The sequence below is a fragment of the Pristis pectinata genome, chromosome 2 (assembly GCF_009764475.1).
Source record: "Pristis pectinata isolate sPriPec2 chromosome 2, sPriPec2.1.pri, whole genome shotgun sequence".
NCBI lineage: Eukaryota > Metazoa > Chordata > Chondrichthyes > Rhinopristiformes > Pristidae > Pristis > Pristis pectinata.
Genome location: NC_067406.1, coordinates 45,242,532 through 45,256,330, shown reverse-complemented (window position 1 = coordinate 45,256,330; position 13,799 = coordinate 45,242,532). Strand labels below are relative to the sequence as shown.

Sequence of the window (13,799 nt, the reverse complement as noted above, 5' to 3'; positions counted from 1 at the left end):
GGAAACAGAAGCAACAATATACTAATCGGCCCTGTTCAGAAAAGTTATGTCTGATCTAATCTTGGCCACTACACCACTTCTCTGCATTCTCCCCATAACCCAACTTTCCTGTAGTTTAAATGCCTATTATTCTCCACCTTAAATAAACTCAATTACTCCACCTCCACAGTTCTTTGGGGTAGAAAATTTCAAAGATTCATGGTTTTCTGAGAGAACAATTTCCTCCTAATCGCCATCTGAATTGGACGACCCCTTATTCAGAAACTATGCTCCCTATTCCAAATACCCCGCCAAGAGAAAACATACCTTCACCCTCCAAAAAGCATAAGCCCAATTTGCTGGACTTTTCTTCATATGTCAACCCCTTCTTTCCAGGAATTAACCTACTAAAACTTTGAAACCTTCTAATAAAACTTTGAAACCTTCTGTCCAATGTAAGCACCCCTTCCTTAAACATCAAAACCCACGACTGCATACAATATTCCAGGTTCAGTTTCACCAGTGCTCTGTAAAGCTCCCTACTTCCCTACTTTTACACTCTGTGCCCCTTGCAATAAAATCCGTTTGCCTTCCTCATTACTTTCTCTCACTGCATGCACATTTTTAATGGGTAGGTTGGTGCAACGTCACTGTATTCCATTATCGTAGCATCTAGCTGTTTCTTTAATGAGAAGCTTTTCCTTAGCCCAAGAACTGTTTAGGTTAATTAACACTTTTCTTTTGAAAGAAGCTCTTCCTAATATCAGTCTTAAACCTATCTTTCCATTAATTTGTACTAATGTCCCCTTCTCTGCATTGGTAGCTAACATTGGGAACAAATCAAAAATAAATGTAGCTGTTGGAAATCTGAAATAAAAACAGGAAAATATCAGATACACTCAGTAGGTAAGATAGCATCTGTGGAAAGAGAAACCAAGTTAACTTTTCAACTCAGAGACTTGGTCAGAAACAAGATTTATTGTTTACATATTAAAGTACAAAGCTAACTTGTAACAATTGATATTCTCTTTTGTTCTGCATGCTCATTATTAAGTGGTCAATAAACTTCAATTAAATGGCAGATACAGTATGTACTCACAGTTTTCCAAAGCTAATAAAATTAAATGCTGATTTAATCAACTGTGGAATGGTTTAGGATATTGATTAAGCTAAATTATGTCAAATTTTATCAGCCTTAAACATTCACTTCTTCCATCACCAGCACACAATACCTGCAATGTATGCCATCAACAAGATGAACTTTACCAGCTTACCAAGACTTCTTCAACAGCACCTCCAAAAATATATGATATCTACCAGCTGGAAGGGAAGGAACAGCAGAAACAGTAATGGGGGGGAATGGTATAGACTGGAATTTTTTAAGAAAGACACTAGTATCAGAAATGGCAAACAGTGCCTTAAAAACTTTTCAGTTCTCTGATGCCCTTACCTGGTCTAGGCTATGGAATCCACACCCACAACAATATGGTTGATTGTTAATTACCCTCCGAGATGACATAGCTAGCCACAAGAGTTCTATCAAAACTTCTCCGTTAAAGCACAGAATAATAAAACTGGACAGACCATCTGACATCAACCTTGCTACCAGATTTGAACAAATGTCAACCATGCAAAGTCTGCCTCACAAACATCCAGAAATTGATGTTTCTACTAGGAGAAGCACAGGTGAGTCAAGCAAACAACCTGATGTATCATTATATTCAGCTCACAACAAAAATCCCAGACTCTTCCATCACAATTCTTTGGTCCATTTTGTCCCACCAGGAGGACAGACTCACCAGAAGTGGGAACGTCATGGCATACAGAGGAAGGAGAGGCCAGGATAAGTGTGAAGTGGTTCATTTTGGTAGGTCAAATATGTTGGCGGAATATAGTATTAATGGTAGGACTCTTGGCAGTGTGGAGGATCAGAGGGATCTTGGAGTCTGAGTCCATAGGACGCTCAAAGCAGATGCACAGGTTGAGTCTGTGGTTAAGAAGGCATATGGTGTATTGTCCTTCATCAATCGGGGAACTGAATTTAGGAGCCGTGAGTATTGTTGCAGCTATATAGGTCCCTGGTCAGACCCCACTTGGAGTATTGTGCTCAGTTCTGGTCGCTTCACTACAGGAAAGATGTGGAAGCCATAGAGAGGGTGCAGAGGAGACTTAAAAGGATGCTGCCTGGAATGCGGACCATGCCTTATGAAAGCAGGTTGAGGGAACTCGGCCTTTTCTCCTTGGAGAGACGGAGGATGAGGGGGGACTTGACTGAGGTGTGTAAGATGATGAGAGGTATTGATAGAGTAGATAGTCAGAGGCTTTTCCCCAGGGCTGAATTGGTGGCCACAAGAGGACATAGGTTTGAGGTGCTGGGGAGTAGATATAGAGGAGATGTCGGGGTAAGTTTTTTACTCAGAGAGTGGTGAGTGTGTGGAATGGGCTGCCGGAAACGGTGGTGGAGGCTGATACAATAGGGTCTTTCAGGAGACTTAGATAGGTACATGGAACTGAGTAAAATAGAGGGCTATGGGTAAGCCTAGTAATTTCTAGGGTAGGGACATGTTCGGCACAGCTTTGTGGGCCGAAGGGCCTGAATTGTCCTGTAATTGTTCTATGTTCTATGGAATACTCCAAGGGAATTAAAATAAACCAAGGTAGATCTTGCCAGGCTCCCCTTAAGGAAACCATGCTGACTTCAGCCTATTTTATCAAGTGCTTCCAAATACCCCAATACCTCATCCTTAATAATGGACTCTAACATCTCACCAACCACTGAAGTCAGGCTAACTGGCCTATAATTTCCTGTCTTTTGCCTCCCTCCCTTCTTAAAGAGTGGAATGACATTTGGATTTTCCAGTCCTCCAGAACCATGCCTGACTCAAGTGATTCTTGAAAGATCATTACTAATGCCTCCACAATCTCTTCAGCTATGTCTTTCAGAACCCTGGGGTGTAGTCCATCTGGTCCACCTTCAAACCTTTCAGCTTCCCAAGCACTTTCTCCTTAGTATTAGCGACTACACTCACTTCTGCCCCCTCAACTCTCAAATTTCTGGCATGTTGCTGTTGTCTTCCACAGTGAAGACTGACACAAAATACTTGTTCAGTTCATCTACCATTTCTTTGTTCCCCATGACTACCTCTCCAGCATCATTTTCCAGCAGTATGATGTCCACTCTTGCCTCTCTTTTACTTTTTATATATCTGAAAAAACTTTTGGTATTTACTTTTATATGTCACCTTTTCTCCCCTTATTGCTTTTTTAGTTGCCTTCTGTTAGTTTTTAAAAGCTTCCAAATCCTCTAGTTTCCCACTAATTTTTGCAATATTGTATGCCCTCTCTTTTGCTTTTATGCTGCCTTTGACTTCCCTTGTCAGCCATGGTTGTCTCATCCTCCCTTTAGAAAGCTTTCTCTTCTTTGGGATGAACTGATCCTGCATCTTCCAAATTACTCCCAGAAACTCCTGCCATTGCTGCTCTACTGTCATCCCTGCTAAGGTCCCCTTCCAATAAACTTTGGCCAGTTCCTCTCTCATGCCCTGTAGTTACCTTTACTCAACTGTAATACCAATACATCCAATTTTAGCTTCTCCCTCTCAAATTGCAGGGTGAATTCTATCATATTATGATCACTGCCTCCTAAGGATTCCTTTACCTTAAGCTCCCTAATCAAATCTGGTTCATTCCACAACACCAAATCCAGAATTGCCTTTTCCCCAGTGGGCTCGACCACAAGCTGCTCTAAAAAGCCAGCTCAAAGGCATTCTACAAGCTCCTTCTCTTGGGATCCAGTACCAACCTGATTTTCCCAATCCATCTGTATATTGAAATCCTCCATGACCACCGTAATATTGCCCTTTTAACATGCCTTTTCTATCTCCTGTTGTAATTTGTACCCCAAATCCTGGCTACTATTTGGCCTGTATAACTCCCAACAGGGTCTTTTTACCCTTGCAGTTTCTTAACTCTACCCACAAGGATTCTACATCTTCTGATCTTATGTCACTTCTTTCTAAAAATTTGATTTCATTTTTTCCCAACAGAGCCACCCCACCCCCTTTGCCCACCTGCCTGTCTTTTCAATAGGATGTGTATCCTTGGATGTTTAGCTCCCAGCTAAGATCTTCTTTTAACCACGACTCTGTGATGCCCACAACGTCATGCCTGCCGGTTTCTAACTGAACTATGAGCTCATCTACCTTATTTCATATACTGTGTGCATTCAAATATAACACCTACTGTCCTGTATTCACCACCCTTCTCAAATTTGTCTCCATGTCGCCTAAAGTTAAATTCTTATCTCTTTCAAAACCTTCCGTCTTATTCTTTATTCTGGAGACTTCAGTAAACTATCCTGCATTTTCCTTCCCTTTTACTTTATCCATACTTTTCCAGTCTGTTGAACCCACCTCCTTACAATTTAGTTTAAAGCCCTATCTGCAGCCCTAGTTATGCAATTCACCAGGATCCTGGTCCCAGCATGGTTCAGGTGGACCCGTCCCATCGGAACAGCTCCCTCCTTCCCTAATACCAGTGCCAATGTCCCACAAATTCAAAACCACTGCTCCCACACCAATCTTTGAGCCACACATTTAACTCTCTGATCTTATTGACCCTGTGCCAATTTGCACATGGCTCAGGTAGCAATCCAGAGATTATTACCTTTTTGGTTCTGCTTTTTAATTGAGTTCCTAGCTGTTCAAATTCCCTCAGCAGAACCTCTTTCCTTGTTCTACCTACATCGTTAGTACCCACATGGACCACGACAACTGGATCTCTCCCCTGCCACTCCAAATTCCTCTGCAGGTCAGATGAGATGTCCCAAACCCGGGCACCAGGCAGGCAACGTAGCCTTCGGGACTCTCGATCCTTGCGACAGAGAATTGTGTCTATTCCCCTGACTATACTATCCCCAATTACAACTACATTTCTCTTCTCTCCCCCCATCTTGAATGGCTCCTGAACCACGGTGCACAGATTGCTCATCCTTCCTATAGCTCCCACTCTCATCCGCACAGGGAGCAAGAATCTCAGACCTGTTGGACAAGCTCAAGAGCTGAGGCTCCTCCAGCACTACCCCTTGGATCCCCCTGCCCGCCTCACTCACAGTCACACCCTCTTGTCCCTGACCACAGACCGAATTTTAAGTAGTTAATCTAATGGGCATGACTGCCTCCTGAAACACAGCGTCCAGGTAACTCTCCCCCTTCCTGATGCGTTGCAGTGTTTGAAGCTCAGATTCCAGGTCATCAACCTTGATCCTGAGTTCCTTGAGCAACTGCACTTGCTGCAGATGTGGTCACCAGGAACCAGAATAAAGTGGACATAGACCGATAGAATTGACAGAGGCATGTCAGGATAAAATTCAACATTTATAAAGAATGAGGAGAGACCATTCATGCTATACAAGATGATTTTAAAGAGGGAGCAAGAAGTGAAATCCATGGGTACTTGAACAGATAAAGGTAACAGAACAGTGCAATAAAACAGTTAATAAAGCAAATCCAATTCTAGACTTCATGAATAAAAACAAGGAATGCAAAACCCAGGAAGTTTTGCTCAGCCTACACAAACCACAAGCTTAGTCCCAGCTGGAATATTGCCTGGGTGAGCATCACATTTCTGAAAGCACATCATGGCTTTGCAGAGAACACAAGTCTCCAGATTTACTAGTTTGGTTCAGGAGAGAAAATATGATCGCAGTTGGATGGATAAATGGGAGAAACTGAGGTTGTTTGTGGAATAGAAAAGGCTAAGAGGAGAATTTATGGTAATATTTAAAATTATAAAAAGGGTTTAGATAGAGATTTCCAATATCTGAAAAGTCAATGATTTAAGGCAAAGAACCGGAGATATCATAAAAAAATATTTTTTTTGCAGCAAGTGATTAAGATTCATAATGCACTATGTGAAAGGGTTACATATACTGATTCTATCAAAAGCAAATTAGTAAACTACATGTGGAAAAGAATTGCCCGACTATGAAGAATGAATGGGAGAATGGGACTAACTATGCTGCTCTGCAAAAAGGTGCATGCAGAGTCAATGAATTGTTTGGCCTCTTTCTGTGCAATACTATTTTCTGATTCTATGATTCCTTTGCTTCCCAGATATTCCTACCTCATAGACTGACATCAACACTTAGCTCGTGTCCATCATTTAAGAACAAACACATTTCTCAGTTCTATATTCCATTACGGCCTGGAAGTGTCACAAGTGCTGCAACTTTAGTCACTTTGTTGTGATGCTTGTTATAATCATATGCACCTTAAGATATTACTTTGTAGATATATTTGAAAACTGAAACTTGCTGCTGCAGAACCAGTCATGCAATTACAAAGATAATTCATATTAGAAAAACATGCCCAATATTGGCTACAAAACCAAAGTTGGTGAAACAGATTTAGCCCAAACCACTTCATAAAATCATGGAGAAAATCAGAATGTAAGTGGATTTTTTTTACCCATAACAAAAATAAGAAACTCAGTGGATTATATATCTGCTCTTTGTTAATAAAACTAAAGGCTATATTTTTATGTATGAAATATGCTTCTCTCTCCTAGGCAAAGTTTGGGATTTCAGAAAGTGGAGAAATAGCAAGGGCAAATGTCTAAAGTACCTCAGTAGCATAACTCCTTGGCCTCATCTCCATGTCATCAATCAGCTGCTCATCTGAAGTAATCTAAAAGTAGCAAATGACCATCTATGAGCTGAAATCTAGGTATCAGGCTATTCCAGTGCCCATCAAAGGAAGGTTCACCAGCAATGTTGGGGTGAGTGGGGTAGGGTGGGGAGGAGGAATGGTTTTGGGAATGGATTGGAGCTGCTCTCCTACAGCCAGAAGTGAAAATAGTTTATCAAAATAACCATCAAAATAGTCTCCTGTGGCTCAGAAATGCCTCTGACAACCTTTGCTTGCCTGCAAAGCAACAACAGCTTCCCTGTTAAAGCCAATGACATAACCTGCTTATTTATGATATGATCCTGCCTACTTCAGATGCCTACTTTACCCCAGGACCGAACAACTGGTTAAAATAGGAGTTGGTGGAGATAATCATGGCATCACTAGAGTAGGTCACCTAACCTACTTTTTTTGATCACGCAACCAGTGATTTTCTACCCAAAATCATTTTCACATGCTAAATCTGAACCTTCTGTTTCAACTGAAATAAATGAATGAATTGCAGCTGATTTATCAAAACTGATATTATACGCAGACAAGAATTTCAAATCTTAAGTCATCTAAATTTCAAATTTCATGATTTATGTTGAAAATTAAAACTCCACGCTGAGAAGAAATTTTAAATTTAAAAATCAGCATATCAAAATGTAGCTGAATTAATAACTATAAATGAAATACATTAATTAAAAATTCTCTTAACTCTACCGTATTTTATTCATGATCAGTGAATTTGAAGGGCTCATTGAAATAATCCAAACTCAATAACATGAGCACAGAAATAACCATAACAGAAACTAAAAGCATGAAGTCTAACTGATGCAACACAGAAAATGTTACCCCTATATATAGTATGGCATTGAATTCTACAGAATTCATTGCATTCTGTTCTGAAGATGGCTTTTCAACCAAAATAATTTTCAGGTGTTAAGAGACTTGCTGTGTATTTCCATCAATTTTTCTTTGTTATTCAGATTTTCAGCCTTTGCAGGATCCTTTTCTCATGTACATTTTAAACAGTGTTTGTCATAATTGAATATTTCAAAAGTGTTTCAACACAGAATTGCTTAAAAATGCTATTAAAATTTACATACGAACATGTTGGACGTGAAAAGATGAGTCTTCATCCAGCCTGCACCTTGTACACTACTTCACACTTCTTATTTTAAATCTGCAGTGCCAGTGATAAAGGAAGCGTCATATATATTTGTGAATATTATTCAGTCAAAACAAAGACACCAAATGGTGAAAGTTAAAAAATAGAATGACAAGAAAATAAAGATAATGCACAGTTCAATCTAAAACTGGGGTTGCTTAAGATGCCCATTTGGAAGATTGAGGGCTGGAGGAGTTTGGAGAGATAAAGAGAGATAAAAGAGATAAAATTATGTCATCAGCATTTGGGCAGCTAAAGTGTTGAGGTCCAAGGATCACAGTTGTGATAATCCAGTTTTAGAAGAAATCCTGTTCATAATTGCTAATAGTTGTTAGTAGTTCACTGTCTGTGCACCTTGATGAATGACAACAAGGAATTTCATTTATTAGCTTATGTTTTACAATACACATAACATACACTGTCATTTACAGATTCATTAGCGAGTATAAACATGTATAGTCAGCTACAATAATGTATACAGCAAGAAACATAAATGAAGAGATCTTTAAAATCCAAATGGGTTTCAGGATATAGATTCAAACATACTCTTCATCATTGGGAACAAATTATCTGTTTCCAGAAAATGTAATTACACAAAAAGCCTGAGAACCATGCACAGAGTTTGAGCTCACACCTCACACAAATAATTTTATTGAAAATGATCAAGTGACATACTTCTAATGATATTTTCACCCAAGCAAGGAAGAAATCACAAAGAAATGCACTGAGCTTACAGCACAGAAAGGCTATTTGTTCTTGACCAGGCAAACATTTATGTCCCACCCAGGCCAACATTTATGTCCCACCCAGGCCACTTACCACCCACCTTCATCTAAGTGCATTTCCTTTTATTCTACTCTTTACCATGAGCCAATCTAGATTCTCCTTAAAAGCATTTATCCTGTTTGTCTCAATTATTCCTTGTGATACACAGTTCCACCTTTTAGCCACTCATTGGGCAAAGATGTGTAAACAAACTCCCTTTTGGATTTGTTGGTGATTCCTACATAGTTTTAAATTCCTATATCAAGTCCCTATCAGGCTTCCCAAATAAATAATGTATCAGAACTGAATGGATGTACAAGTATTTTTTGTCCTTGCGCCACTGTCTACACTGTTTCTACAAGTCCTTTTAAAAATACAGAAACCATAACTATGTCCAGTACGTCAAGTGTAGTGCAAGAAAGGAAATTTCTTTAAAAATTTAACACGTCCCCTACTTGCCTGTCAATTCTGTCTAAAAATGAATCCCATTGCTTTGTTTGTTTTTGTTATTTTTTGAAAATGCTCTGATGATTTCTGAACCTGTATACCCCAAAATTTTGAGGTAAAGAACCTGCAAAATTGATATAGGTAGGTTAAGTGAGTGCACAAGAAGTTGGGTAATAGTGTAAAATATGGGAAAATATGAGGTTATGCACATTGAATGAAGAATGAAAAAGCAAAGTATTGTTTAAGCAAACTGAAACTTCAAAATGTTACAGTACCAATGCATCTGGGGGGGTCCCAGTACACGAAACAAAAATCTATCATCCAGCAACAGCAATTAATTAGGAAAGCTAATGAAATTTTGACCTTTATAGCAAGGAGAATGGAGTATACAATTAACTAAGTTTTAATGCAACTTTACAGGCTGCTAGTGAGACTGCAGCTGGAGTACTGCATATACAATGTAGGTCTACATATTTAATGAAGGATGTGCTAGATTTGAAGAGGTTCAGCAGAGAGAAGGTTCACTAGATTGATTCCTGGATTGAAGGGCTGACATATGAAGAAAGGTTGGGCTTATACTCACTGGAATATAGCAAAATGAGAGATCATCTTCATGAGACATGCAAGATTCTAAGGGTATTAACGAGACTGGTGGTACTTAGAACTAGGGGCAAAAGTTTCAGAATAAGTGATTGCCCATTTCAGAGATGGAATAAGAATTTCTTCTCTTGGAATGTGATAGCCTTTGAAATTCTCTACCCCATACTGTCGTAGAAGCTGAATCACTGAATGTATTCAAGGCAGAGATTGTCAAACATATAAACAAGGGATTCAAAGGGTCTGGGGAGAGAGCAGGAAAGTGTTATCAAGGCCAAGAATGGACTAGCCATGATCTTATTGATTGGCAGAGCAAGTTCAAGAGGCCAATACTCCAGTTCCTGCGTCAGATTCTAAAATTTCTTATGCTTTCTTGACCCATTTTGATTCTCATCAGAAATGCAGTATGTTGCCTCTTTCTCTTACCCACAAAGTGTAACCTCCCACCCCATAATAAAATTCATTTGGTAATTATGCAACAAACAATCTGCTGGAGGAATTCAGCAAGTTGAGCAGCATCTGTGGGGGAGAAAGAAATTGCTGATGTTTCCTTCATCAGGACTGAGGGTGGAGAGGGAAGATAGCCAGTATAAAGAGAAGAGGAGGAGGGGTGAGACAGTGGGTGAATGGGGGACCAAGGATAGGTGAAGGATGAAGCACAGATAGAGCCAGATAGGGGAGGGGGAGGGGGAGGGTTGGAGTTGGGAGACAGAAGCAGGTGGATGATAGATACCGCCAGTCTAGCTCCCACATCATCCATTTTCATCCCCTTTCCCGTCCTAGATCCATTCACCTATTACCTACATATTTTACTCACCAGATCCTCCCCTCCCCCAACTGCCTATCTTTCCCTAAATGGTTCCCATTATCACCTTCCTTACTTAACAGATTACAGCACTGGTGGCCTTTGTGTTCCCACTTATCACTCTCCAGCAGCTATCTCCACCTTCACCCTCCCCTACCCCCCACCTGGCACAATCTGCCTTTTTTGCCTACACCCACCAATCCATCCTTCGCTCTCCACCCAGTCCTGATGCAGAGTTTCAACCCAAAACATCAGCAATTCCTATCCTCCCACAGACGCTGCTCAACCTGCTGAGTACAGCAGATTGTTTGGTGCTCCAGATTCCAGCATCTGTAGTCTCATGTCTCCCAGTTATTATGCAAACTAATTTGCAAGTTTATTAATAACTTCTTGTATTTTGTCATATTTTTCAATTTTACCATACAGCACAAAAACAGGCCCTTCGGCCCACCATACAATTGCATCCCCAATTTGATCTGAAAATGTTAAAACTGTACTTCAGATTTTCTGAAAACTAGGTGTTAGCTATTTCAGACATGATCATATTGAAGGTAAACTTATTAAAGGTAAAATTATTTGTAAAATATCATGCAGTAACAGTGATGAGAGCAAAAAGAATGGATATTCTCTTTCAATGATAGAATTGCTTTTAAGATAACAATCTACCATCCTTTCTATTCAATCAGTGATGATGCTCACAAACAAGGGTTTTCATATCACTAACCTCCACTGGCACTATTATCCATTATTATCCAACTTAGTGCTTCTGAGCTTCACATCATCTTGAAGATCTGAAATTCTGTTTTGTATTCCCACATCCAGGCTATAAGAATTTTTCTAAAAAAAAGGACTTAGGGATAAATAAGGGACAGAATTTCAAAGCTGCACCTTTACTAGGAACATGGGACTTCAGTAATCTGGTAAAATGAGAAAAAATGGAATCACTCTCCCAAGAGAAGAAAAGGCAAAGAGAAAATTTGATAGATGTGCTCAAAATCTTGAATGGTTTTAATAGAGTAAAAAGGACAAATGGTTTCCACTGGCAGCAAGAGCACTAACCAGAGTATAGAGGTTTAAGCTGATTATTAAAAGACCTTGAAGCGATGTAAGAAAACAATTTACACAGCCATGTATGATCTGAAATGCACTGCCTGAAAGAGTAGTAGAAGCAGATTAAATAGCAACATTTCAAAGAGAATTGAACAGTTGGACTTCAGTACTGTATCATTCCATGGCATACATTATATTACACACTAAGAGCGAGAAAGGTAGATGGAAACAGCAATTTATTTTAATCGGAAAAATGTGGAAAGAGACTGTGCATTGTACAATATAAGAGGATGCAGAAACAGATTTGTGAATGTTTAAACACCATTAATTGAAGGTGGAAGAATGTTGATATGGCTATTAAAAAACATACATAAAACTTGGTTTTATAAACACAAGGAGTGAAAAAGTAAGCCGTCATAAATCACTGATTACGTACAACTGAAGAACTGTGTCCCATTTCTGGACCCCAGACTTTAGAAAGGATGTAAAAATCTCAGAGAGGATGCAGTTGAGATTTACTAGAATGGTACCAGGAAAGAAGGAACTTTAATCATGTAGAAAGTGCACAGAAATTTAATAGGGAAGAAGATTAAAAGGAAATATGATCTGGAATCCATGGTATGAGGTTAGTAAAAGCAAACTCAATAGGAAGTTTCAAGAAAGGGAAATGAAGGGAGATTATTTACAAGTCAGTGAGGAAAAGAGTAGTGCTTTAGACTAATTGGACACATACCATGGATTAGAGCAAAAAACAAATTGTTGGAGTTACTCGGTGGGTTGAGCAGCATCTGTTGGGAGAAAAGTATTATCAATGTTTTGGGTGGAATGGAGAGGGAAGATAACCAGCATAAAGAGGAAAGGGGGAGGAAAGACAGGGGCTGGTGGGTGATAGGTGGACTGAGGAGTGATGAAGGATGATGGGCAGAAGGAGCCAGGTGGGGGAGAGGGAGGGGTGCAGTTGGGAGAGGTGAAGTTGGGAGACAAAGGCGGGTGGGTGATAGGTGGAAGCAAACAAGGAAAAAAATCCAGCTGGAACCAGGTGAAGGGAGGGGAGGGGAGGGGAGGGTAAAGGTGCAGTGAGGGTGAAGGTGGTGACAGAGGCTGGAGGTTATAAGACGAGGCACAGAGACTGATAAGTAAGCAAGGTGAGAAGGTGGATGGAACCAGGAGAGGGGGAGGGGGATGAAAATGGATGATGGGACAGCAGAGGGGGTATGGGGAAAGGGAACAAAAATGGGAGGACCAAAGGTGGATCAGGAGAGGGAGAGGAAACACAGGCAGTAAGGATTACCTGAAACTGGAAAATTCAATGTTCATGCCATTGGGTTGTATATTACTCATGTGGATAATGAGATGTTGTTCTTCTAGCTTGTGTTGGGCCTCACCTGGCAGTGGATAAGGCCAAGGTCAGACAGGTAAGAGTGGGAATGGGAAGGGGACTTGAAACTGCATGTAACCAAGAGCTCAAGATGGCCATTACAGTCAGAGCAAACCAGTCACCAACTATGTGCTTGGTCTCGCTGATGCAGAGATCACATCAGGAGCACCAATTGGAGGGAGGTTGGTGAGAGCTCCCCTCTGCTCTCAGACCTGATGCAGGGTCTTGACCCAAAATGTCAATTCCTTTCCGCCGACAGATGCTACTCGACCTGCTGAGTTCCTCTAGCAGTTTGTTTTTTTGCTCCAGATTCCAGCATCTGCAGTCTCTTGTGTGAGCATTCATTTCAAGAGGACTCAAATATAAAGGCAAGGACGTACTGCCAAGGCTTTATAAGGCATTGGTCAGATCACATTTGGAATATTGTCAGCAATTTTGGGCCCCGTATCTAAGGAAAGATGTGCTGGACCTGGAAAGGGTCCAGAGGAGGTTCAAAAACATTATCCCAGGAATGAAGGGATTGATGTATGAGGAGCGTTTAATGTCTCTGGCCCTGTACCCGATGGCGTTCAGAAGGATGAAGGGGGATCTCATTGAACCCTACCGGATACTGAAAGGCCTGGATAGAATGGACATAGAGAGGATGTTTCCATTAGTAGAAGAGTCTTGGATCTGCGGGCACAGCCTCAAAATAAAAGGGATGTCCCCTTAAAACTGAGAAGAAGAGGAATTTCTTCAGCCAGAGGGTGGTAAATCTGTGGAATTTGACGCCACACAGGGCTGTGGAGGTCATCTTTGGGTGTAGTTAAGGCAGAGATTAATAGGTTCTTGATTGGTAAGGGGGTTAAGGGTTACTGGGAGAAGGCGGGAGAATGGGGTTGAAAAAAAGATCAGCCATGATTGAATGGTGGAGCAGACTTGATGGTCCAAATAGCCTAA

General features: G+C 40.5%; 1 protein-coding gene across 1 annotated transcript in view; it reads right to left on the bottom strand.

Moving 5' to 3' along the window:
- Window positions 1-13,799, bottom strand: part of LOC127579224 (protein unc-13 homolog B-like) — a 399,584-nt gene that overhangs the window by 281,935 nt on the left and 103,850 nt on the right.